Source organism: Panthera tigris, chromosome A1 (genome assembly GCF_018350195.1).
Source record: "Panthera tigris isolate Pti1 chromosome A1, P.tigris_Pti1_mat1.1, whole genome shotgun sequence".
Lineage (NCBI taxonomy): Eukaryota > Metazoa > Chordata > Mammalia > Carnivora > Felidae > Panthera > Panthera tigris.
In genome coordinates, this window is record NC_056660.1 from 144820610 (window position 1) to 144846783 (window position 26174).

General features: G+C 36.9%; 1 protein-coding gene across 13 annotated transcripts in view; it reads left to right on the top strand.

Annotated features, from left to right (window-relative positions):
- ATG10 (autophagy related 10) overlaps window positions 1–26174 on the top strand; it is a 259908-nt gene that overhangs the window by 104557 nt on the left and 129177 nt on the right. The gene's annotated exons all lie outside the window — the stretch shown is intronic.

Genomic DNA, 26174 nt, shown 5'->3' on the forward strand with positions numbered 1-26174 from the left:
TAAAAATTTCAACTGTGGTTATTTGTAGGAGGTATATACTGGGAGCAGATGAACTGAATCTGTGTTTACTTCTTTGTAGTGTTATTGTTCAACATTCTTAGCTTGCTGCAAAGCCAGCAGAGGGAGCACCAAACAATCTTTTTGTTTAGCTTGAAGCTTTAATGATGTATTTTTAAATTTTTTTCGCCATTTTCATTAAAAAAGATATGTACACCTAATCATTTACTGATTACACATTTTCACTATATAATATGGTTTTAACTTTCTACATGCTTCTAATTCTTTGAATTTAAAAGACTTAAAGGAGCCTTATTTGTGCATTTCCATTCTACACACGTTCATTAAATGCATAATAAACTGTATTAGACTCGACAAGCAACGGAGTCAAAGGCGAATATGCCATAGTCTCGGTCCTTCAGGAATTTATAACCTAGTTGAAGAGAGAATTATAAAGATCTTTCTATTTACAAGGTTAAAAATATGGGCCACTTATCTTGATGAAGATCAGTGGAGATATTATTGAGAAGGTGATATCTGAATTGGACCTTGAAGGAGAGGTTTCCTAAAATGGAAATTCTAGACTGGAGGGAACAGTATAAACGCAGGGTGTATTTGGGGAAAGGAAGTTATAGTGTTGTGTCTTGATAGAACATGGGGGAAGAGGGGGTGTACTGGGAGATAAGGTCAGAAAGCTAAGGTGGGGTCAGATAAAGGAGCACTATGAAATCTATATAGAGTTTTGGGTTTATTCTTTTGGCAAAGAAGAACAAATTGCAGACCATTAAAAGGAAGCAAATGATGTTTTAATAAAATAATCCTTCATTCAGGGTAAAAGGTTGCCTGGAGAACTGAGAGATTAAAATTGAACATTTTTGTGCAAGATCAGGTGAGATATTATACCAGCTTAGATAATAATAATGCTTTTCATGTGTTTGTATAGATATCATACATGTTTGTGTGTGTGCACATGTGTTTCTATAGCCATCTATGTATATATGTGTGTGTGTATTCACACACATATAGTATATACAATAGCACTGTTCCTAAGGTTGGAGATAACTTGATATTTCAGAGTTATCCTGTGATTTAAAGATTTGTACTAAAAATATGTTAGTCAGTGTATGCAAGGTCTCAAAGCAAATTCAGGGCAAAGCTTGTACTCAAACGCTTTGTCTTTTGAGTCCAGACCTGGTAGTGTTTTCATCATAGGGTGCTGCTTTTGTTAGATGATGTCAGTGTGGGCAGGAAGGATGGAATGTGTGTGAGAGACATTATGGAGGTATAAAAGGAGTGGACACAGGACAAGGATGGGTTGAAGACAGCCACCAGGTTCTCATTCTCTGTGACCAGGAAGCTGAATGTGTTGCCACTGCCCCCATTTGAGACTTAAGGGGAGACGCTGGTTGGCAATGGGATGAGAGATAGACAGGGGGAGGGGCGGGTAGGTGAAAGGTAATTCAACCTCAGCGTGTCAAATTCAGGATGCTGGACAGCATCTTTGTCGAGATGTCTAGCACAAACTTCCCATTTTAGTTTTGGAGCTCAGAAGAGGAGCCAGACCTAGAGTTTGAGAGTGGATGCGATAATTCAGGGAAACTAGACTGAGAAGAGGAGTGAAGTGAGAGCCACCTTTGGGGGACGCCTCTGTGTAGGCGGGCAAGGAGAGAAAGAAGTGTGGGCAGAAGCCTGCAGAGACACTGACAGAGATCAGAGCAGTCAGGAGAATGCCCCATTCGTAACTTAACAATGTTTGTGTGGCTGCTGTGTGCAAGGCACTGTCCAGAATGTAAAGGAGGGTGTCTTTGCAGAGTCCACTGTTGCAGAGGATGATTGAAGATGGGACTGAGCAGAGGTCACTGGGTTTGTTTACTCAAGCGATCAAACTTCCTAAATATGCACAGAGCTTTAGCAGTGTCCTAAAATACAAAGGATTAAAAAAACTTTTTTTTTTTTTAATTTGAGGCTAGGGAGGGGCCTAGAGAGAGAGAGAGAGAGAGAGAGAGAGAAAATCCCAAGCAGGCTCCATGTTCAGTGCTGAGCCCCATGCAGGGCTTGATCCCATGACCCTGGGATCATGACCTGAGCCCAAATCAAGAGTCCGAGGCTTAACTGACTGAGCCACCTAGGCACCCCATAAAGTGGACTTCTACCTCACAACTCTGTATATAAGAAGTTAAAAAATCTGAGAGGTTCTTGGCTCAAATGTATGAACTATAATCTTGATATCCAGGTTTGTTGTTTGTGTATCAAACACAATTTTGTAGCTTCCAGAAGATTGTAATACCCTTGTAACCTTGATTATTTATCTTTATTTTATGTCTACTTTTAATTTGATTTTTTATAACAGAGAAAAAAATCACTGTTATCCTTGTATAATGATGTAAGTTCATTATAAAAAATTAAAATACAAAGAAGAAATTCAAAAATCACTCCTCAGATACCCACCATAATACATTAGATAGCGAGAAATACAGTTTCCTCCCTCTCTGCTTCCTCGTCCTTCCCTCTTTCTTTCCTTTCCGTTGATCTGTTGAATTCAAGTTTCATGTTGGGTATAGGCATTATTTAAAACTAAAATCTTAAAAAAAAAAGGGTAACCCATTGATCTGTTGATCATACTATGTCTGTTACTGTAAATAAAAAGGATTCAATGTATTTTCACTTTAATTTATAAAAACGAAAGGATACTAAAAGTACTTAAACAATTGTTGAACTTCCAAATATGTACTTCACTGTAAGAGGTAGTATATATTTTGGAATATCTGTAAAGAGATTATGGATACATGAGGTTAGGGCCATGATTTTAAGATGCAAATTTCTGTTTAGACTTTATATGTGATCTGTTTTGAAAGATGTGCATATATATTCTACCTTCCTGTCTTCTCCCTATTTTTGGTTGTTATACATTATTTTTACTTATTTGAGCTTTATAACATTTACATTCTGTTTTGTAATTAAGGTTTATAGTTGTTTAATTCTAGTTCTGTATTTAACTGGAATATAATTAACTAGAATTCAGTACTCACTATGATTTTTTTTCCTTGACGTTTTAACCCTTGAATTTTACATTTGATTTATATTTTAGTTTCTGTTAATAGAATTATTTAAAAAAATTTTAATAAAAAACATTTTTTAGTCCAGACTTTAGCCTCTACTACCAAGCTGTAATCATCAAGACAGTATGGTATTGGCATAAAACCAGACACATAGACCAATGGAATAGAATAGAGAACCCAGAATCAGACCCACAAATGTATGATCTACTAATCTTTGAGAAAGCAGGAAAGAGTATCCAATGGAATAAAGACAGTCTCTAGCAAATGATGCTGGGAGAACTGGACAGCAACATGCAGAAGAATGAAACTAGACCACTTTCTTACACCATACACAAAACTAAACTCAAAATGGATGAAAGACCTAAATGTGAGACAGGAAACCATTAAAACCCTAGAGGAGAAAACAGGCCACAACCTCTTTAACCTTAGCCACAGCAACTTCTTACTTGACACGTCTCTGAAGGCAAGGGAAATAAAAGCAAAAAATGAACTATTGGGACCTCATCAAGATAAAAAGCTTCTGCACTGCAAAGGAAACAATCAACAAAACTAAAAGGCAACTGATGGAACGGGAGAAGATATTTGCAAATGACATATCAGATAAAGGGTTAGTATCCAAAATCTATAAAGAATTTACCAAACTCAACACCCAAAAAGAAAATAATCTAGTGAAGAAATGGGCAGAAGACATGAATCGACACTTTTCCAAAGAAGACATCCAGGTGGCCAACAGATACATGAAAAGATACTCATGACTCATCATCAGGGGAATATAAATCAAAACCACAGTGAGATACCACACCACACAGGTCAGAATGGCTAAAATTTACAACTCAGGCAACAACAGATGTGGTAAGGATGTGGAGAAATGGACACCCACTTGCACTGTTGGTGGGAATGCAAACTGGTGCAGCCACTCTGGAAAACAGTGTGGAGGTTCCTCAGAAAATTAAAAATAAAAGTACCCTATGACCCAGCAATAGCATTACTAGAAATTTACCCAAGGTTATATAGGAGTGAGTGCTGATTCATAGGAACACATGTACCGTGATGTTTATAGCAGTGCTATGAACAATAGGCAAATTATGGAAAGAGCCCAAATGTCCACCAACTCATGAATGGATAAAGAGGATGTGGTTTATATATACAATGGAATACTACTTGGCAATGAGAAAGAATAAAATCTTGCCATTTGCAACAACTTGGATGGAAATGGAGGGTATTATGCTAAGAGAAATAAGTCAGAGAAAGATATCATGTTTTCACTCATATGTGGAAGTTGAGAAACTTAACAGAAGACGATGTGGGAAAGGAAGGGGGAAAAGTAGTTTCAAACAGAGAGGGAGGCAAACCATTTGAGACTCTTAAATACAGAGAACAAACTGAGTGTTGATGGGGAGGCTGGGAGAGGGGAAAATGGGTGATAGGTATTGAGGAGGGCACTTTTTGGGATGAGCACTGGGTGTTGTATGTAAGTGAGGAATCATGGGAATCTACTCCTGAAGCCAAGAGCACACTGTATACATTGTATGTTAGCTAACTTGACAATAAATTATATTAAAATTGTTTAAATATTTTATTTATTTTTGAAAGAGAGAGAGTGGGGCAGGGGCAGAGAGAGAGGGAGACAGAGAATCTCAAGCAGGCTCCATGCTGTCAGGGCATATCCTGACATGGGGCTCAAACCCACGAACTGTGAGATCATGACCTGAGCCAAAATCAAGACTTGGACGTTCAACCAACTGAGCCACCCCTTTAAGCAGAATTCTTTATGAAGGTCTCAGTGGTGGCTGTTTCATGTTGAGAATGTCTTTTGTTGTATTTATCCTGTGTAGTCATCTTGGTTAGGCAGACTGCTCTTGGGACATAATTTCTTTTCTTCAGAACTCTGCGAACACTGGTCACTTGTCCTCTGTTGTTGAAAGTTGCTGTGGAGAAATCTGATGCTAGCTTAATTGTTCTTGTTTTTGGACATGATTCTCATTGTTTCTTTTCTTCTCTTTTCTCTTTCCCTTAAAAAACATTTTTGTTATCTTCTATTCAGTGTTAATGTTATAAGCATGTGGAAAATAATTAAATTGAACCCTTTATATCACAGTATGCCTGAGAATAAAGCCCCAGATGGACTGAATAGTTACACAGTTTTTAAATGAACCCATATATATAACTAGTAGATGAAAACACTGGTGACACTGTAATTTTTCTAAGAATGGCCTCAAGATAGAAACCATGAAGAAATGATCTGTAGATTTTCCTGCATCAAAAAGAGAAAACAAAACAAAACAAAAAACAATAGCAAAATATGGATAATGTTAAAGGAAAAATTGTAGCAGGTAAAATATTCACAACAAGTAATGGATGATAAATATTTGCCGTATGTATATGTGTGTTTTGTTCAAGATAAAATCAACATAATAAAAGGTAAGCATGTAAAAGGGTATGGAGAATATTTTATAAGTGGAATAATTGATTCAAGAGAAGAGAAGGCTTCTGATTATTTTACGTAGGCATAAAGTGAACTTTTAACAAATCAGAAAGAAATTTTCCTGTTTGGAACACAAGATTTTTCATGAGTAGTTACATATATTGGGTTAAATAAACTTGAACATCTCTCTTAAGCTGTGAATTCCATGGGTCTAGGATATTTATGTCGTATCCTTACTGTTAGATTGTTTTCTCCTTGGCAAGTCTCAGAAAGATGTCTTACACATCTCTCTGCTCTTCATGGTCCATAGCTCAGAACTTTGCATGTATAGGTCCTGAAGTGAATATTTACTGAATGATAATTGTAATGAGTTTTCTAAAATTGATGATAACCATTATTTTATGAAATATATTTGAGAGGTTTTAGAATCTTTTGTATAGACACTTTAATGATCATAGATTATTATATATATTTTTAAAGTAATTTTTGGTAGTCTTATTTGCAGAATTTTGATTAATGCATTTTATTACTTTAATTGAAAGATTCATTCTTTTGCAGTATAAGTATATACCTAAGTCTCATTTTGCAAAATTCAGTCTTTGTTCATTTTACCAGATGATCATTTACAGAATTGTATTTTTAGACCCTGCCTGATTCCTTATGAATTGCAAAGAATTTTGTTTACCATGTACATGGTTTATTGGACACTAATGCTTTAATTATTGAAAAACCTTTAAAATGATTTTCATGTGAAATGAAACTGGCATGACAAAACTGGCATGAAAATGCACATTTGCATATATGGTTAAAGGTTAGTGATGTTCATTTTTGTTATGTTCTTTTATTGATGTAAATTGGGAAACTGAAGGTTTTCTTAAATGAAAGGGCATATTCACAGTGATAGAATGATTTTATAGACTATTTAACAGCAAACTTTCTTTGGAGAACCATATGTATAAGTGGTTAGTGATATTAAAATTGGTACCAGCCTTGGGATATCAAATGTATTTATTTTTAACTTTTATGCAGATCTAGTTATTGAAATGTACATTTCAAGTACATTTCAAGTGTCTTTCAAAGTAATTTTGAATGATTTCCATTTGAGAAGTAAGGAGTTAGGTTTGTTAGTTATTAACCCAAATATAGTAATATAGTTTATTTTATCGATCTATGATTTTTAAAATTAGGAGTGAGAAAAGTCACAGACGGGGTTTGTTGACATATTGCAATCCATATGTGTGCTTTTCTGATAAGGAAGGTATAGCATATACCATCCCTCCAGAACATTTAGCACCAGATTTATGATTTTTCTAATTTGGTTTGTAGCTTGCCAAAGAGCATGTGAGTGCATATTTGATCAGAAGCATATTTTGCCTTGAATCAGATGAAGAATACTTAATGAGTCAGTGCCAAGAAGCATTGCAGAGAAGATGCCGACTAGCAGACTAAAAGGGCTTTCAAGTGCCTTAATGTGAAATATGATAGAGATAAAGTAATATTACATAAAAAGTAAAGTTTTTAAGTTTTTCATGCCCCTTCCCTTGATAAAATTCTCCACCGTAACTATTGAGAATGATGCTTTACATTTATGTGATGGATTTTGCATTTTTACTGGGGTGAAGACTTACTTCCAAGTGTATTATACTCTCTTAGGGGCTGAGAAAGACACTAGTTGTACCTTAGAGGTGCCAGTAGTTCTGCTCTCTCTAGCAGCTTTCTCTCTTCTAGTGAGTGCTAGAGATTACCAACTAAAATCAAGTTTTTCTTTTTGTGTGTTCAATAGGAAAAAGAAGTATCTCTTTGTTTTTCATTGTATTTCTTGGTTTATCAGTGAAGTTAGAAAATTTTTCTGTTTTTTTAGCCATTTGTATTTTCTGCTTTATAAATTGCTTATTCTTGTTCTTCATCCATTTTGCTATGAAGGTACTCACTTGTGGCTGGTTTGAGATTCTTTATTTGCTAAGGATGTTAGCACTTTGTTGTGTACGTTACAAATATTTTGCCTGGGTTTTGTATTTTAACTTGGTTTGCAATGTTTTTTTGGCATAGATAATTTAAAATTTATTTTGATGTTTACTTTATTTTTGAGACAGACAGAGAGACAGAGCGTGAGTGGGGAGGGGCAGAGAAAGAGAGGAAGACACAGAATCCGAAGCAGGCTCCAGGCTCTGAGCTGTCAGCACAGAGCCCCACATGGGGCTCGAACTCATGAACCATGAGATCTTGACCTGGGCTGAAGTCAGACGCTTAACGGACTCAGCCATCCAGGCACCCCTGGCATAGATAATTGAAAAAGTATAGTCAAATCTAGTAATCTTTTTAGTCTAAGATTTCTATCTTTTTTAAGATTTGAAAGACCTATACTAACCCTACATAATAAGAAATTTTCTTTTGAGACTGTGATGTAGGAGGGAATAATCAGGCAAAGCCTTTATATTCCTTAGTTTAAATAAATTATAAGGGATTACCTTTGTTAGAAATTGTGATTTTTATTTATAATGCCTAATTTACATATACCCCATGTATATGACAAGCCATTTTACCTCAGCCTGGGGAGGGCTTTTCCCAAATAAAACGTCTTCCAACATTCTGCTTTCCTTGTTTCTACTTTTTCACTGTGGAAGAAGGGGAGAAAGGAAAGGGATACATGTTTCCAATGACACTGTCTTTTCTCCCCCTTGCAGGGCACTTTTACAAACTGAAATTACATTATACACAATTATTAGGTTTCCAGGCTAGTCCACAATAGCAATCAATAGTAGTTTTTTTCCTCCTGTTCATTGTATAAAATTTAAGCCATTAAAAATAAAAATTTAACATTTATTTTTGAGAGACAGAGAGTGACAGAGCATGAATGGGGGAAGGACAGAGAGAGAGAGAGAGGGACACACAGAATCCGAAGCAGGCTCCAGGCTCTGAGCTATCAGCACAGAGCCTGACGTGAGGCTTGAACCCACGGACTGTGAGATCATGACCTCAGCTGAAGGCAGATGCCCAACCCACTGAGCCACCTAGGTGCCCCTCAACCATTTTTTAAAGTTAATTTTTTTTATTTTAAGACAAAGAGAGTGCAGAAGCAAGCAGGGGAGGAGGAGGAGGAGGAAGAGGAGGAGGAGGAGGAGGAGGAGGAGAGAGAGAGAGAGAGAGAGAGAGAGAGAGAGAGAGAGAGAGAGAATTCCAAGCAGGCTTTGTGCTGTCAGTGCATAGCCCCACATGGGGCTCAATCCCACGAACTGCAACATCACGACCTGACTAGTAATCAAGAATCAGACACTTAACTGACTGCACCACCCAGGTGTCCCAACCATGTTTTGAGTTAATTGAGATTTTAACAGTAGCTTGGAACCTGAACAAAATAATTTAAAGTTCAAAAGAAGTTACAAGTAAACTTTGGAGGCATAGCCCAATTGTAGGTTATTTTGTGGTGGTCAGTCTTTTTGAGAAGTCACATCTAAGGACCCTGGACCAGAAATGGTCTAGTTGGTCTTAAATGACTCTAATGAGCCCTCAATAATTCTGCACATTAGGTTTATATTGAGACTTGTTTTCTAAGTTCTGTGAAGTGAAAGTATGATTGGTGCATAGGTATGTCTTCTCTTTAGATACTAGTGCAGCATAACCCAATCGAATTTCCTGCAGTGATGTAAAATGGATATCATATGACTATTCACTTACTAATGGGGGAAATATTCTGTAGCTTGGTCATTCAGTATGGTAGCTACTAGCTACATGTGGCTATTGAGCATTTGAAATGTGGCTAGTATGACTGAGAAACTGAATTTTTGATATTACATGATTTTAGTTGATTTAAGTAACCACGGGTAGCTAGTGCTATTATTTTGAACAGCATAGATCTAGAGATTTTTGATGAGTGAAGTCCTCGATTTCATGACAAATCACAGATTTAACAAGTCAAGTTAATGCCTATTAGAGGCTTTCTCCCTTACTGTCTAATAGAAAATGTTATAGAATGTGTAGCTCTTAGTTGGATCCTATTTAGGAAAAACAAACTATAAAAAATTTAAAAGAAAAGTTTCAGACAATCCATGATTTCATTTTTAAATTGACTATGGTTGATACACAATATTGCATTAGTTTTAGGTGTACAACATAGAAATTTGACAAGTTCATACATTGTGCTGTGCCTACCTCAGTAGTAGCTACCATCTATCACCATATAAGCCTATTACAGTGTCATTGACGTATACCCTATGCTGTACCTTTTATTCCTGTTACTTATTCATTTGGAAAGTGGAAATCTGTATCTCCGTCTCCCCTGCATCCATTTTGCCCACTAACCCCCTCCTCTCTGGTAACCATCAATCTAATTCTGCTTTTTGTTTGTTTGTTCATTTGTTTTATTAGATTTCACATATGGATGAAATTATACAGTATTTGTCTTCTTCAGGCTGACTTATTTCACTTAGCATAATACCCTTTAGGTTCTTCCTTGTTATTGTACCTAGCACGATCTCATCCTTTTGTATGGCTGTCTAATATGCCAGTGTGTGTGTGTGTGTGTGTGTGCGCGTGCACGTGCGTGCACGCACGTGTGCCTAACATCTTTCTTATCCATTTGTCTATTGATGGACACTTGGGTTATTTCCTTGTCTTGGCTATCATAAATAATGCTGCAATAAACATGGGAGTGCATTTATCTTTTCAAATGTGTGTTTTCATTTTTGGGGGGATAAATACCCAGCAGTGTAATTATTATATCATGTGGTATTTCTATTTTTTAATTTTTTGAGGAACCTCCATACTATTTTCACAGAGGCAGTACCAGTTTACATTCCCACCAATAGTGTACAAGGGCTCCTTTTTCTCCACATCTCACCAACACTTGTTATTTCTTGTCTTTTTTATTTTAGCCATTCTGACAGGTGTAAAGTGGTATCTCATTGTGGTTTTGATTTGCATTTCCCTGATGATTAATGATGTTGAATACCTTTTCATGTGTCTGTTGGCCATCTTTGGAAAAATGTCTGTTCAGGCCCTCTGACCATTTTTTAATTGAATTGTTTGAATTTTTGGTGTTCAATCTAGGAATTTTTTTAAAAATTTTTATTTAAGTTCTAGTTAGTTAACAAACAGTGCAATATTGGTTTCAGGAGTAGAATTCAGTGATTCATCACTTACAAACAACACCCATTGCTCATCATAACAAGTGCTTTCCTAATACCCATCACTTATCTAGCCCATCCCCTACCCGCCTCCTTCCATCAATGCTGTTTGTCTTCTGTCTTTAAGAGTCTCTAGGGATTCCTGGGTGGCTCAGTTGGTTTGGCGTCTGACTTTGGCTCAGGTCATGATCTCATGGCTCATGGGTTCGAGCCCTGCGTCAGGCTCTGTGCTGACAGTTCAAGCCTGAAGTCTGCTCCGGATTCTGTCTCCATTTCTCTCTGCCCCTCCCACATTTGTGCTTTGTCTCTCTCTCTCTCTCTTATTTCACTTAGCATAACACACTCTAGCTCCATCCACATCATTGCAATGGCAAGATTTCATTCTTTTGGATCGCTGAGTAATACTCCATTATATATATATAACACATCTTCTTTATTCATTTATTAGTCAGTGGACACTTCGGCTGTTTCCATAGTTTGGCTATTGTTGATAATGCCGCTATAAACATTGGGGTGCATGTATCCCTTTGAATGTATATTTTTTATCCTTTGGGTAAATACCGAGTAGTGCAATTGCTGGGTTGTAGGGTAGTTTTATTTTTAGTTTCTTGAGGAAGCTCCACACTGTTTTCCAGAGTGGCTGCACCAGTTTGCATTCTCACCAACAGTACAAGAGGATTCCCCTTTCTCCACATCCTTGCCAACACCTCTTTTTTCTTGTGTTGTTAATTTTTAGCCATTCTGACAGGTGTGAGCTGGTATCTCATCGTAGTTTTGATTTGCATTTCTCTGATGATAAGTGATGTTGAACATCTTTTCATGTGTCTATTAGCCATCTGAATGTCTTCTTTGCAAAAATGTCTATTCATGTCTTCTGCTTATTTCTTCACTAGATTATTTGTTTTTTGGAGGGTGTTGAGTTTGGTAAGTTCTTTATAGATTTTGGATACTAACCCTTTATCTGATATGTCATTTACAAATATCTTCTCCCATTCCATAGGCTGCCTTTTAGTTTTGTTGTCAATTTAGGAAATTTAAACGTAGCTTGGCATTAGGTGATTTTATGGAATTAGTGTTAACTTTGTTAGATGTGATAATAACAATTGATTTGTGTTATTAATATACAAAAATGAAATTTTCAGATAAACAATGAGACGTAGAGTTTGCTTTAGGGGAAAAAAGTATTGTTGGGGGAGTAGATGAGACAAGATTGGCCAGTGTTCATAGTTCTACAGATGGCTCAAGGACATTTTGCTGGTTTTATACTTTTGTATATGATAAAAAGTTTTCATAGTAAGTTGTATTGAATAGGGAGAACTCTTTGTATGTCATATAGTTCAACATTTTGTCCAGGTTCATGTCCTCAGCCATTAAAGGCAGAGTAAGGATTCAAATCTGTCCTTCATCTCTGAGTTCTATTGATTTTTCTGTTACATCACACTGCATCATATTTTAGATACATGGTTCTCCATCCCACCTACTCTGTGACCCTTGACAAGTTATATTGCACATTTCCCTCTTGGGTAGGTAAGGCCAAATTTAGTCATAGAGCTGGTCACATAGATCAGGAGAGGGTAGAGTCTTTCATGGCAAATTGGATCAGGTTGGGATGTTACTGGATCCAGATCTGAAGGCCAAGTACAGACACTAGTTTGGGAGGGAAATCAGAGGAGCAGTAGCAGTTGCAGATCCAGGAGAGGAATAAGCAAGGTCAGACTCCCTAAGAGACTTGGAATGGGTACAAGATGGGACCAGGCAAAAGACTGAGAGCATAACATGTACAAAAAGTAAGGGTGCTGACTGATAATTCTTGCTGGTACACGGCTGTGTAGTTTAAAGGCAGGTTTGCTAACTTGGCATACAGCCAGATTGATATTCTTCATTGTAAAATGCCTGTTCCACTCTACCTGATAGTCTCTATTTATTTAATATAAAATAATTGTAATAGTATGGAATCCATCAGCGGTGCCTGGGTGGCTCAGTCGGTTAAGTGTCCGACTTTGGCTTAACCGACTTTGGCTCAGGTCATGATCTCACGGTTCGTGGTTTTGAGCCCCACGTCGGGCTCTGTGCTGACAGCTCAGAGCCTGCAGCCTGCTTCAGATTCTGTCTCTGGCTCTCTCTTCCCTCCCCGGCTTGTGCTCTCTCTGTCTCTAAAATAAATAAACATTAAAAAATTAAAAAAAAAATAATATGGAATCTATCTAGAAGGTACTGTTGAGGTCATCTAATCCAACCTATTTATTTCAAATTCATATTGCATTTCTAAAGGGTAGTTGGCATTGAATTATGTGCCATAAGGATTATAAAATTTCAGTTGTGTATGTTTGCAAGAAGATTTTGAGATAAGTAAATAGTAGTTATGATTATTCAAGTGATGCGGATATTTGGTTAAAATTGGTTATTGGTTAAAGTAGAGAAGAATAATTTTATTTATTTATAAAATAAAATTTGTTTTATGAAATGTAATTTATGAATTGTATTTACACTTATGCTTCTAGTCTCAGGGCTAATGGTAAGCAAGGATTTCTCTTATCAGTAAATGAATAGCCACATAGTATACATTTTATATGTATATTGCAAGTGTTTGTGTTTTATATTTCATGCCAGGAATGTTGAGGGGGAGGGTGGCTTCAGCAACTAAGCCATTAATGCTTAGGAATAAACCAGTGAGTGGAATGTGTGTTATATCATTGCCTCACTAGGATATAACTATTTAAAAGCAAAGCAAAACAAGGCATTATTGAACGGCAGCGTATTGACATTGTGATAATTTTCTAACTGTATTTACTTGCACCTTTCTTGCGCTTCATATTGACATTGTGATAATTTTCTAACTGTATTTACTTGCACCTTTCTTGAGTTATGTGAACATTTCTTTTTGAGTCTCACTTCTGAATTCTTTAGTTAAAGCCAAGAAAAAGTATTTTTTCTCTCCTCTATCCACACTATTCTATAATCAAGAGCAACAAGCTTCTAAAGTCAATTTCTAAGTTTAATAGATATTTGTACTTATTAGGTACCATTAAATTAGGACTACTGTACTCATTTATTTGTTCACTAATAACTTCATTATATTTATTCATTAATTTAACAAACTTACTGTGTCTTCCCATTGAGGATGAAAGGATGAATAAAACATAGCCCCTTCCCTCATGTTGCTAATATTTTACCTGAGTTAACAGACCTGTAAGCAAGTAATTGTGATCGAGTGTGCTGATTGTCATAATGGCAGCAAATACAAAGGAATCTGGGAGCCTTGTGGAGAAAAGGATTAGCTAGGGAACAGAATGTGGTTGGGTGGCAGATGGTTTTCATGGAGAGGAATCTTGAAGAACAAATTGCCAATAGTGTGGTGCCTGGGGGGTCCAGTCGGTTAAGTGTCCCACTCTTGATTTCGGCTCAGGTCATGATCTTGTGTTTGGTGAGGTCGAGCCCCACAGTCTCGCAGTTGGTGACTGCAGAGCCTATTCTGTCTGTCCCTGTCTCTCTGCCTACCCCCACCCCCCGCCCTGCTCACATGTGTGTGTGCTCTCTTCTCAAAATAAATAAACATTAAAAAAATAAATTGCCAATCCTAATATTGGCAACTGTGTGAATTACATTTTACAAAATCCATTGATGTCATCTACCTTTGGCTTTGAACTTACTACTTTTGGTTTCATTTTCCCATTGTCTGCCTTAGATGCTTTTTCTTCTACAATGTTTGATGTCTGTCCAGTCTGGTTTTATTGTTCATATCCTGGTTGACATCATATTCATTTTAGATAACTGACCTGACTTTGAGCTTTGAGTCTTTTTTTTTAAGGCTATTTATTTATTTATTTTGAGAGAGACTGAGTCAGCATGAGTGGGGGAGGGGTAAAGAGTGAGGGAGAGAGAGAATCCCAAGCAGGCTCCACCCTGTCAGCGCAGAGCCCGGTGCAGGGCTCAAAATCATGAAACCATGAGATCATGACCTGAGCTGATGTCAAGAGTCAGGTGCTCAACTGACTGAGCCACCCAGGTGCCCCATTGAGCTGTCTACTCTTAATCTGGCCTGGTACTCTCAAAGTACATGACTTTTGGTAACTATCTCCCTCCTTGACCTCTTGCATCAAGAAAAGGGAATTTTACTCACATGATTTTGCCAGGATTCTAAAGGCAGGAATCCAGTGTCTCCCAGCTGATTTCATTTTTCACAGATCGAGTATTTGAAAAAGAAGTTCTGAGAGAATGCAGGTGCAATATGGCTAGAGACCAGGGTATGAGGGATTGAGAAAGATGTAATAAGTTTGGAAAGGCAAGTGAAGGCTGGACATTGAGAATCACGAAAACCACGGATCTGGGGCTTTAATCTTCATGCTAAATAGGACCCATAAATGGTTTTCAGGAGGACTGTGACACCATCATAGTTATAATGTGTAAAGATAACAGTGTCATTACTAGAACAGAAAGGGGAGAGGTTGCAGTCAGGGAGACCAGTTGAAAGAGATGATGAAGCCTTGAATTGAGCAAGATAGTAATGATGGAGAGGAAGGTATAAATCAGATGGATTTCAGGGAGGGAACTAATAAGATCTGGGTACTAATTAGAAATTGAGTTTGAAGGAAAGAAAACTATTGAAGAAATTTTTGAGTTTTCTGCTTTGGGTGATTGGGCAGGTTATTTTTTTCCTTGTAATTACAAGTATAATTAATGGAAAAAATTAATTATACTTATAATTATTTAATGGCTGTTTTCTCCATTAGACTAATCTCCATGAGGGCAGGGACTTTGTCTTTCATGCTTATATCTATATTCCCCAGCACCTGGCATAGTGTCTGGTTATAGTAATAGACTCAATTAATAGTTGTTGACCAGCTGACCAGTTTCATGAATTCAGTAAATTTTTATTTTCAAATTTAAATTCTTCTGAATGCCAGACATGCTTGTAGATGAATTTTAACACCTTTAACTAAGACATGAAAGATATGAGGATGAGCAGTTTCAGTGAAAAGATAATGGGTTATATTTTGGACACACTGAAATGAGATGCCATGGGACATCCAGTTGGAGATGCGCATTTATCTAAACTTCAAAAGAGTGATCTTGGTAGGAGATTCATATCTGGATATAAAAAAACCTGAAGTCATGGAATGTTTGAGATTAATAGAAAGAGTAAGTAAAGTGAAGCATACTAATGTCTGGAGACAGAAATCTGGGGGAAAGAAATATTTAAAATATAAGTAGAGAAAAAAAGAGTTAACTAAAGCAAGTGAGAAGGATGTCCATAGTTTTAGGAGAAAAGCCAGGGGGTAGGGTTGTCATTAAAGGGAAGAGAGGGGAGAGTTTCAAGGAGGCATATGTCTTGGGATGCAGTATTAGTGAAATTTGAATCCCTGGAAGAGTTCTAGGAAGGCCATGGATTCCTAAAGTATTCTTTTGTTTCGCCTTAGAATTCAGGTCTGAACTCTTTAATTGATAATCATATTACTGACTCTAAACTGTGGAGACTTTGAGCTACCTTATGCATATGAAATTCAAATAAAATTCCTTCAATACTGGTATTGTTCAGTTAATAAAGCCTTAAGATTGTCACCTGACTATAAACTGCAAGAAGAGAAGACCAAAATTTGGAAGGAGCTTTCTATTTTAGATGAAATGTATGTCCTAAACTAATTTTCTCTTCAGATTTTCATGGACCAGTGCTCCTTTCACTTGAATAAATTTTACTTTTCAATTGTGTAATACTTTTAAAACAATTAAAAGAAAAATGAATTTTTAGCCATTATAAATTATTGTTAATGCATAAGAATATTATTATAATGTTTGTGCATATACTACAGTGTGTGGTAGAATGGGGTTGCTGTGATTCTTTGATTTGTAAAGCTTTCTGAGTTACTGTGACTTTTTTTAAACAATAAAGATCACTATTTTATTTCCATGATTTTCTTTGGAAAAACAATTATTTTACAATAGAATAGTTCCTTAACATTCAAGTAGTCAGAGAGAACTAACAGACCAAAAAAGAAAAAGAAAAAAAAATTCCTTGGAAACAGAAACACTTGAATTATTTGGCTTCAGGAATTTACTGCTTATTGTGTGTGTGTGTGTGTGTGTGTGTGTGTGTGTGTGTGTGTCCTCATGAAGAGCTGTTTGATAGCTCTGAATTCATAGATTGGAGGGGCTGCTACTCCTGTAGTATGACAGATTTCCTTGTAAATAGACTCCACCAGGATTGTAGTGTGCACCCACTAGATGATCAGTAAGTTTAGGTGGAAAGATTGATTGTTGACAAGACTTAGAAATTACCTAATGTTTCAGAAATGCTTGACTCATTGCAATTTACACAAAATCTAGAGCCTAGTGATTCTCCATTCGTTGTTTTATATAGTAGAAGCTAACCTGGATAATTGGTAGTCAGGTTGGATCCAATGATGTTTTTTTGGCCAGGTTGTGGGAACGTGTTCAATGCCGCAGTCTTCCCAGGGAGCATTAGCCCAGCAGGAACTTTTGGAGCCTGTGGAAAAAGCTGAGGCATGAGGAAAAAGTCACAAAATAGTCACAAAATCACTAAATACATATCTAGGACTTAGGTTTGGGAAAAGTGTAGAAAGAGTATTTGTGTTTTCAATTTAGGCAAATCTTGAATATGATGGAAATGACTCAATTAAGGGGAATTCATCTAATCACCTTTACCAGGGTCTCTTGATGGAGGTTGATTTTGGTGGTGGATAAAAGAGATGAAAGGGACTCTTTGCTTTCACATTTTCTCTTTGTTTTGTTTTTATTAGTCCCACCTCTTTCTTCTAACAAATTTCACTCTTTGTTGATAGTATACTCTTTTCTAGGCAACATTTTTATCTCCCATGGCTGAACAGAAAACTAAGTACTTGGCTGAGAGAAATGACTGAAACTCAGTCAAGATTTAGGACAAGAGTCAGTAAGATTGTGTGGAGGTCAAGTGGCCTGAACCAGGCTTGAGAGTGTAAGTGTTATCTGCCCATTTAGGTTTAAAAGGTTATGATATTTCTGGTAGGAAGATCCATATTTATTACCCTGAATTTGTTTGAAAATCTTATGAACTATGCTCACAAGTCTTCAAAATATTTGTTAAATGAGTGAAATGATAAAATTGCATTCAGCAAAATAGAGTTCAATAACCCTAACGTGGACCTAAGAGTAAGGGTTATACCTTTTCCTGAGGACTTTTCCTGAAGAGGTCATGCCCCCAGTTCTTTAATAGATAATTCTTCAGCTTGGTAAAAGGAATTGTAACTTGGCAGGGGAGAGATCTTGGAAATTCCTAACGTGGTTGTAGATTACTTCAGTACTGTGTTCCTGCCAACAGGAGCCACTGAGAGAGTGACATAGAACACAAATGCCCTCTTCACACATTTTCTAATTTGTCTGCACACAGTTAAACCTGAAGCATAGAGTGGGCCTTTTGCAAAGCTGTGAATTACACCAAGTTTCCTTTGGATATCTTTGCTTGATTCATGGAGACTGCTTTTTATACTTAGGAGTTGGAGGTGGAGCTTGTAGAACCTAATCCAACCCAAATCACTTGTTAAAATGAAAGGAAATGGCTGGGTTAAAAATAAACTATCTAATTCTTGTTTTATTCCCTTTATACCCATGGATGCTTTTTAGTATATCCAGCAGATAAATTTTTTGGCATGTTTGTAGAAAGTATTATCAATAAGAATGTTACTATTTGAATTTTGGGATTTATTTTGGTGAGAACAAAAGTTGAAGCCATCTAATGAGGATTGAAATTAGAGTAGGGTATAGGAATTAATAACCTGTAATTAAAATTTTTTTTGTTATTGAAGCCTATTATGCTGTACAGGGTTTCTTGAACTGATACACTTGATTTCAGCACAATCATTACTAATTAAGCTAATTAAGAAAATTGCTTTTGAGGGTTCAACTTTGATGTGTCCTTTACATAAAATATATGTGGACTGTGCAGAAAATGGTTCTTTCTTAATGCCCTCTTTTAATCTCAGTCATAATTCTAGTTTGTAAGGGGGCACAAAAAAGAAGAAGTAATGCTAAATTTTCATTTAAAAGTATTAGTCACAATATACGCAGAAAAATATTGAACAGATGAGAAAAAAAAAAGCTAAAATGGGCAAAATGCCCAGAGATTCCAGCAAATGTAGCTTACTTGAGGCTAAAGAAAAAAAAAAAAAGGAAAATAATAATGACTATATAAAATTTATGCCTAAGAGTCAGGAATTTCCTTCCTTATCTCAGGCTAGTCTCTTCTCTCTTAAGGATCATTCTCATATATATTTTTATAATCCAAAATTCTTATTATGGGGTAATTACACAGTCAATATACATATTTAAGAAAATATAAAGAGTTCTTTTGTGAGATTTTATTTTATTTTTAATTTTTTTAACATTTATTTATTATTGAGGGACAGAGAGACAGAGCGTGAGCAGGGGAGGGGCAGAGAGAGGAGACACAGAATCCGAAGAAGGCTCCAGGCTCCAAGCTGTCAGCACAGAGCCTGAGGCGGGGCTCAAACTCACAAACCGCGAGATCATGACCTGAGCTGAAGTCGGATGCTTAACCGACTGACCCACCCAGGCACCTCTCCTTTGTGAGATTTTAAATGATGGCCAGTTTGTATAAAGATGTAGAGGTCTTTAGATAAAGTATTATTTTTTAAGTGAACTTTGGTAACAGCTCTTTCATGGATATTATCCATTTTATCTGATTATAAAACTTTTGATATACAGTTGTTCATAACATTTTCTTATTATCCTTTTAATGTCTTTAGGATCTTTAGTGATAACTGCTTTTTAATTTGTGGTTTTGATTGTTTTTATTGTGTTTCTCTGGATCAGTCTCTCTAGAAGTATATCAATTTTATCAGTCTTTTCAAAGAATTAATTTTTGGCTTATTTTTTCTCCGGTTTCTCTGTTTGCTATTTTGCTGATTTTGCTCTGATCTTTGTTATTTCCTTCCTTTTATTTGCTTGGGATTTACTTTGCTCTTCTAAATGTTGAAACTTAGGTCACTGATTTTAGACCTTTCTTCTTTTTTAAGCTACAAAAGCTACGGTTTTTCCTCTAAGCACTGATTTAGCTGCATTCCACAGATATTATTTTGTCGTATTTTTATCTTTAAGTATGAAATATTTTATAATAACCTTTCTGATGTTTTAATTTGACCCATGGATTATTTAGAAATGTGTTGTTTAATTTGAAAATATTTGGGGTTTTCCTAAAGTCCTCATATGAGTGAAGTCATATGATATTTGTCTTTGTCTGATTGACTAATTTCGCTCAGCATAATACCCTCTAGTTCTATACACATAGTTGCAAATGGCAAGAATTCATTTTTTTTTTTTTTGATTGCCGGTATTACCCCATTGTATATATATACCACATCTTCTTTATCCATTCATCTGTCAGTGGACATTTGGACGTTTCCATAGTTTGGCTATTGCTGATGGTGTTGCTATAAACATTGGGGTGCATGTGCCCCTTCGAAACAGCATACCTGTATCCCTTGGATAAATACCTAGTACTGCAATTGCTGGGTTGTAGGGGAGTTCTATTTTTAATTTTTTGAAGAACCTCCATACTGTTTGCAGAGTGGCTGCACCAGTTTGCATTCCCACCAACAGTGCAAAAGAGATCCTCTTTCTCTGCATCCTTGCCAACATCTGTTGTTGCCTGAGTTGTTAATGTTCTGATGGGCGTGAGGTGGTATCTCATTGTGGTTTTGATTTGTATTTCCCTGATGATGAGTGATGTTGAGCATATTTTCATGTGTCGGTTGGCCATCTGGATGTCTTCTTTGGAGAAGTGTCTATGTCTTTTGCCCATTTCTTCAGTGGATTATTTGTTTTTTGGGTGTTGAGTTTGATAAGTTCTTTATAGATTTTGGATACTAACCCTTTATCTGATATGTCATTTGCAAATATCTTCTCCCATTCCCTCAGTTGCCTTTTAGTTTTGCTGATTATTTCCGTTGCTGTGCAGAAGCTTTTTATTTTGATGAGGTCCCAGTAGTTCATGTTTGCTTTTGTTTCCCTTGCCTTCAGAGATGTGTTGAATAAGAAGTTGCTGTGACCAAGGTCAAAGAGGTTTTTGTCTGCTTTCTCCTCAAGGATTTTGATGACTTCCTATCTTACATTTAGGTCTTTCATACATTTTGAGTTTCTTTTTGTGTATGGTGTAAGAAAGAGGTCCAGGTTCATTTTTTCTGCATGTCGCTGTCCAGTTTTCCCAGCACCACTTGCTGAAGTGACTGTCTTTATTCCACTGGATATTCTTTCCTGCTTTGTCAAAGATCAGTTGGCCAGACATTTGTGAGTCCATTTCTGGGTTCTCTATTCTGTTCCATTGAGCCAAGTGTCTGTTCTTGTGCCAGTACCATATTATCTTGATGATTACCGCTTTGTAATACAGCTTGAAGTCTGGGATTGTGATGCCTCCTGCTTTGGTTTTCTTTTTCAGGATTGCTTTGGCTATTTGGGGTCTTTTCTGGTTCCATACAAATTTTAGGATTGTGTGTTTTAGCTCTGTGAAGATTGCTGGTGCTATTTTGGTAGGTATTGCATTGAATATGTAGATTGCTTTGGGTAGTATTGACATTTCAACACTATTTGTTCTTCCCATCCAGGAGCATGGAATATTTTTTCCATTTTTTTTGTCTTCTTCAATTTCATTCATAAGCTTTCTGTAGTTTTCAGTGTATAGATTTTTCACCTCTTTGGTTAGATTCATTCCTAGGTATTTTATGGTTTTTGGTGCAATTGTCAATGGCATTGATTCCTTGACTTCTCTTTCTGTTGCTTCATTGTTGGTATATAGGAATGCAACCGATTTCTGTGCGTTGATTGTATATCCTGCCACTTTGCTAAATACAGGGATCAGTTCTTGCTGGGTTTTTTTGGTGGAATCTTTTGGGTTTTCCATATAGAGTATCATGTCATCTGTGAAGAGTGAAAGTTTGACTTCTTCCTGGACGATTTGGTTGCCTTTTATTTCTGTGTGTTGTCTGATTGCTGAGGCTAAGACTTCCAATACTATGTTGAATACTAGTGGCGAGAGTGGACATCCCTGTCTTGTTCCTGACCTTAGGGGGAAAGCTCCCAGTTTTTCCTCATTGAGGATGATATTAGCATTGGGTCTTTCCTATATGGCTTTTATGATCTTGAGGTATGATCCTTCTATCCCTACTTTCTTAAGGGTTTTTATCAAGAAAGGATGCTGTATTTTGTCAAATGCTTTCTCTTCATCTATTGAGAGGATCATGTGGTTCTTGTCCTTTCTTTTATTGATGTGATGAATCACATTGATTGTTTTGTGGATATTGAACTAGCCCTACATCCCAGGTATAAATCCCACTTGGTCATGGTGAATAATTTTTTTTAATGTATTGTTGGATCCAGTTGGCTAATATCTTGTTGAGGATTTTTGTGTCCATCTTCATCAGGGAAATTGGTCTATGGTTCTCCTTTTTAGTGGGGTCTCTCTCTGTTTTTGTAATCAAGGTAATGCTGGCTTCATAGAAAGAGTTTGGAATTTTTCCTTCCATTTCAATTTTTTGGAACAGCTTCAAGAGAATAGGTGTTAACTCTTCCTTAAATGTTTGGTAGACTTCCCCTGGAAAGCCATCTGGCCCTGGTCTCTTGTTTTTTGGGAGATTTTTGATTACTAATTCGATTTCCTTACCGGTTATGGGTCTGTTCAAATTTTCTATTTCTTCCTGTTTCAGTTTTGGTAGTATATATGTTTCTAGGAAATTGTCCATTTCTTCCAGATTGCCCATTTTATTGGCATATAATTGCTCATAATATTCTCTTATTGTTTTTATTTCTGCTGTGTTGGTTATGATCGCTCCTCTTTCATTCCTGATTTTATTTATTTGGTTCCTTTCCCTTTTCTTTTTGATCAAACTGGCTAGTAGTTTATCAATTTTCTTAATTCTTTCAAAGAACCAGCTTCTGGTTTCATTGATCTGTTCTACTCTTTTTTTGGTTTTGATAGCATTGATTTCTGCTCTAATCTTCATTATTTCCTGTCTTCTGCTGGTTTTCGGTTTTATTTGCTGTTCTTTTTCCAGCTCTTTAAGGTGTAAGGTTAGGTTATGTATCTGAGATCTTTCTTCCTTCTTTAGGAAGGCCTGGATTGCTATATACTTCCCTCTTAGGACCGCCTTTGCTGCATCCCAGAGGTTTGGGGCTGTGGTGTTATCATTTTCATTGGCTTCCATGAACTTTTTAATTTCCTCTTTAACTTCTTGGTTAGCCCATTCATTCTCTAGTAGGATGTTCTTTAGTCTCCAAGTATTTGTTATCTTTGCAAATTTTTTCTTGTGGTTGATTTTGAGTTTCATAGTGTTGTGGTCTGAAAATATGCACAGTATGATCTCGATCTTTTTGTACTTGTTGAGAGCTGGTTTGTGCCCTAGTTTGTGATCTATTCTGGAGAACGTTCCATGTATACTAGAGAAGAATATATATTCCACTGCTTTGGGATGAAATGTTTTGAATATATCTGTTAAGTCCATCTGGTCCAGTGTGTCATTCGAAGACATTGTTTCCTTGTTGATTTTCTGTTTGGATGATGTGTCCACTGTTGTAAGTGGGATGTGGAAGTCCCTTACTATTATGGTATTTTATCAATGAGTTTCTTTATGATTGTGATTTATTGATTTATATATTTGGGTGCTGTCACATTTGGAGCATAAATGTTTACAATTGTTAGGTCTTCTTGGTGGATAGACCCCTGAATTATGATCTAATGTTCTTTTTCATCTCTTGTTACAGTCTTTATTTTGAAGTCTAGATTATCTGACATAATTATGGCTACTCGGGCCTTTTTTTTGTCACCCATTAGCTTGGTTTTCCATCCCCTTACTTTCTTTTTTTCTTTTTCTTTTTTTCCTTTCTTTTCTTTCTTTTTTTCCACCCTTCTTTCAATCTGAAGGTGTCTTTAGGTCTAGTTGGTCTCTTGTAAACAGCATATAGATGGATCTTATTTTCTTATCCATTCTGTTACCCTATGTCTTTTGATTGCAGCATTTAGTCCATGGACATTTACAGTGACTACTGAAAGATATGAGTTTATTGCCATTATGTTTCTTGGAGAGTTGGAGTTTCTGGTCCTTTCTAGTTTTTGTTGCTTTTGGTCTTTTTTTTTTTTTTTTTTTTTTGCCTTTTCTCCCCTCAGAGAGTCCCTCTTAGAATTTCTTGAGGGCTGGTTTAGTGGTCACAAACTTCTTTAATTTTTTTCTATGTCTGGGAAACTTTATTCTTCCTTTCAGTTTTGAATGACAGCCTTTCTGGATAAAGAATTCTTGGTTGCATATGTTTCTGATTTAGTACATTGAATATATCCTGCCACTCCTTCCTGGCCTGCCAAGTTTCTGTGGATAGGTCTGCTGCAAACCTGATCTGTCTTCCCTTGTAGGATAAGGACTGTTTTTCCCTTGCTGCTTTCATTATTCTTTCCTTGCCTGAGTATTTTGTGAATTTGACTATGGTATGCCTTGTTGATGGTTGGGTTTTGTGGAATCTTATGGGAGTCCTCTGTGCTTCCTGGATTTTGATGTCTGTGTTTTTCCCCAGGTTAGGAAAGTTTTCCTCTATGATTTGCTCACATAACCCTTCTACCTCCTTTTCTCTCTCTTCATCTTCTGGGACGCCTGTGATTCTGATGTTGTTCCTTTTTAATGAGTCACTGATTTCTCTAATCCTGAAATCATGCTTTTTTGCCTTAGTCTCCCTCTTTTTTTTCTGCCTTGTTATTCTCCATAAGTTTGTCATCTATATTGCTGATTCGCTGCTCTGCCTCATACATCCTTGCCATCGTGGCATCTATTTGAGATTGCAGCTCAGCTATAGCATTTTTTATTTCATCCTGACTAGCTTTTACTTCTTTTATCTCTGCAGAGAGAGATTCTAATCTATTTTCGATCCCAGCTAGTATTCTTATTATCGTGATTCTAAATTCTGATTCAGACATCTTGCTTGTATCTGTGTTGAATAAGCCCCTGGCTGTCATTTCTTCCTGCTCTTTCCTGTGGGGTGAATTGCTTCATTTCATCATTTTGAAAGAAGAAAAGGAATTAGGGTAAAAATATTAAAATTAAAAAATTAAAAACAATGCACACACACAGAAATAAAATAAATGATGCTAGATCCTAGGTGTGTTTTGGTCTGGTTATTGAAAGGAGTTTGACAGATTATAGAAAAAAAGGGGTGGGGGGAAGAAAAACAAGAAAAAAAGGAAAATGTTTGAAAATTTGAGAAAATGAATACAATGAAATAGAATAAAATGAAATGATGGAAGTAAAATAGAATTTGAAAATTTTACCAAAAAATAAATATATAATAGAAAAAAATAAAAATATTTTTAATAAAAACTGAAAATGAAAATGTTTTCTCTTTCTGTATTGAAGAAAAAGAAAAGAAACAAAAAAGATTAAAAAAAAAGAAAATTGAATAGATGGACCTGTGAACAGACTGAAATACAATTGAAATTACATCATTTTCCCCTAGAAGTGATACTATGAAGCACTTTATAGTCCGCACACTAGGCAGTCGGAAAGATTTGTGGTGTTCCTGAAGAATGAGGTTGGCCCAGTTGGGTGGGGCTTAGTGTAACAGCTCTGTTCTCCACTAGATGTTGCTGCCTTGCTTACTGGGGTGGATTGTTGTGGCACTTGTAGGTGTGTATGCATATGCGCAGGAGGAGTATAAATGGAGTCTCCCATCTACCCATTCTCTAGTATAAGAACTGTGCTCTTTCCAACCAGCAATTGCGCACCCATTCTTTGTCTGTGCTTTCTGTCCACTCCCTGCTTTTACAGTGTCTGTGACCAAGCCATCATGTTGCCAGGTGGCACCTCCCTCCTGAGTTTTATCTCAGATGCGGCTGTGTTTCCAGACCCCTCACTTCTGAGGTACTTCGGCTTTGACCTGCTTAGATCCTCTGGGGGAGGGTCTCACTGAGCAAAGGCTGGGTGACAAGTGCACCCAACAACGTTCATGGGACTGTGCTGCTGCCAATGCCCAGAGACTGTGTCTGGTGCCAGCCCACCCCAGAAAAAGTTCACGCGATCCTGTAGCAGCAGCATTTCATGGATTATGGAAAATCACAACACACATCTGGCACTAGGCTTTACCCTTAACTTCCTTGTTCCAGCACCAGTGAATGTGGTTATTCTCTGGTGTCTGATGGGACCAGGTGGCCGCACAGCCTCTACCAAATATCCTTCCAGCAGTGGAACTGCTTCCTCCCGTGGGGCCTGAGGACCTCTTGGTCCTCTCCTGGGGATTTGTCCTTCCCACCTTAGCACCTCCGGGTACTGAGGTGCAGAACTTCAGGCTCTGCGCTCCCCCTATTTATAGAGTCTTAGTGGGAATTTAAGCCCTTTCCTTTCTCTTTTCTTCCTTTTTAGTTCAGTCTCTGCAGCTGTTTGCACTTTCCACTTTCTCTCCAGCTGCTTTTGGGGGTGGTACTTTTCCCGTAGTCCCCCCCCGTCTCTGTCCTCTATCTGTAAGCAAAAACAGCTCTCTGCCCTACTTGGCTTCTCTCTCCTCCATTTCACCTCTCCATGCCTCGTACCTGCT